This window comes from Schistocerca piceifrons, chromosome 7, assembly GCF_021461385.2.
Source record: "Schistocerca piceifrons isolate TAMUIC-IGC-003096 chromosome 7, iqSchPice1.1, whole genome shotgun sequence".
NCBI lineage: Eukaryota > Metazoa > Arthropoda > Insecta > Orthoptera > Acrididae > Schistocerca > Schistocerca piceifrons.
The window spans coordinates 519,809,950-519,812,091 of NC_060144.1; positions in this window are offsets into that span (position 1 = coordinate 519,809,950).

The window sequence follows — 2,142 nt, forward strand, 5'->3', positions numbered from 1 at the left end:
TGTGTGTGTGTGTGTGTGTGTGTGTAAGTGTGTGTGTGTGCATTTTTATGAGTGTAAGCAGTTGCTGAAAACGGAGATGATACTATTGTAAATATTGTCATTTTGGTCATTTAAGATAGATTCTGGTTGTTTCATTTGATGTTTGTATATTTGGAGTGTTTCAAGGATGTCTAGTTTTCTGCCTTTTGGTTGGGTGTGTAGGATGCTAATACTTGTGTTGTTAACATGGTGTTTTGTTTCATGCAAGTGTGTAGCTATTGCTGATGTGTGATATTTTTTGTTTTTTAGTGCTGCCATGTGTTCCTTGAACCTAATCTCAAATGATCTGCCTGTCTGGCCTATGTAGAAGCAGTCACAGTCCAAACATTTAATTTTGTACACACCTGTGTGATGAAGTGGGTTTCGTGTGCCGATGTTGTGGGGTAACTTCTGTCCAATCTTGTTGTCTGTTGTAAAGGATATGCTTATGCCTTTCCATTTGAAGACATTGGCAATCTGGTATGAAATGTTACCCAGAAAGGGGATTGTATGGAAGATTTTATTTTCTTTTTGTTTTTTGTGTTGTGATTCCTTTGCCATTATTGAGTGTTTTAGGGTGTCTACTATGGAGCTGTTATAACCATTTTCAATAGCTTTTTGTTTTATTATTTCAATTTCTTGATCACATTTATCTTCTGAGAGTGGTAGTTGGATAGCTCTATTAATCATGTACCGGAATGCTGCCATTTTGTGTGCTGCGGGGTGGCAAGAGGAGTTGTGGATTGTGGTATGTGTTGTGGTGTTGTGGTAGCCTACCACAACACATACCACAATCCACAACTCCTCTTGCCACCCCGCAGCACACAAAATGGCAGCATTCCGGTACATGATTAATAGAGCTATCCAACTACCACTCTCAGAAGATAAATGTGATCAAGAAATTGAAATAATAAAACAAAAAGCTATTGAAAATGGTTATAACAGCTCCATAGTAGACACCCTAAAACACTCAATAATGGCAAAGGAATCACAACACAAAAAACAAAAAGAAAATAAAATCTTCCATACAATCCCCTTTCTGGGTAACATTTCATACCAGATTGCCAATGTCTTCAAACGGAAAGGCATAAGCATATCCTTTACAACAGACAACAAGATTGGACAGAAGTTACCCCACAACATCGGCACACGAAACCCACTTCATCACACAGGTGTGTACAAAATTGAATGTTTGGACTGTGACTGCTTCTACATAGGCCAGACAGGCAGATCATTTGAGATTAGGTTCAAGGAACACATGACAGCACTAAAAAACAAAAAATATCACACATCAGCAATAGCTACACACTTGCATGAAACAAAACACCATGTTAACAACACAAGTATTAGCATCCTACACACCCAACCAAAAGGCAGAAAACTAGACATCCTTGAAACACTCCAAATATACAAACATCAAATGAAACAACCAGAATCTATCTTAAATGACCAAAATGACAATATTTACAATAGTATCATCTCCGTTTTCAGCAACTGCTTACACTCATAAAAATGCACACACACACACTTACACACACACACACACACACACACACACACACACACACACACACACACACACACACACACACCTAATATTTACCATAAATATTGACAGCTGCCAAGAATACAAGAGACTGACCTCATTCAAAGATAATTCATCACTCCAACAGCATGTACCCCTTGTCAGCTTAAAACTGTATGTACATCAACTACTGGCACAAATGTATATCTATCTGCATATTTCATAGCATTAACCAATGTATTCCCCAACCTTTAGGCAGCTACTATATGCAACATGCAATCTTAAGACTCCTTGCCATGTAAATGTTTCCTCTCAATAATCACTTTTTCCTCTTTCCCTCTCTCTCTCTCTCCCTCCCTCTCTCCCCCCCCTCTCCCTTTCACTCACACACACACACACACACACACACACACACACACACACACACACACACATACACTTTTTCTCTCTCTCTACCTCTCCTTCTGCCTCCAGCCCCTCACTTCACGTCTGTTTATTAACCCCAATCAAAGAGTGTAATGTATGTATGATTTTACTGTTGTAGCCAATATGATCATTGAAATTATAGTCTGTAACATTTCACCTAATTGTTATCAATA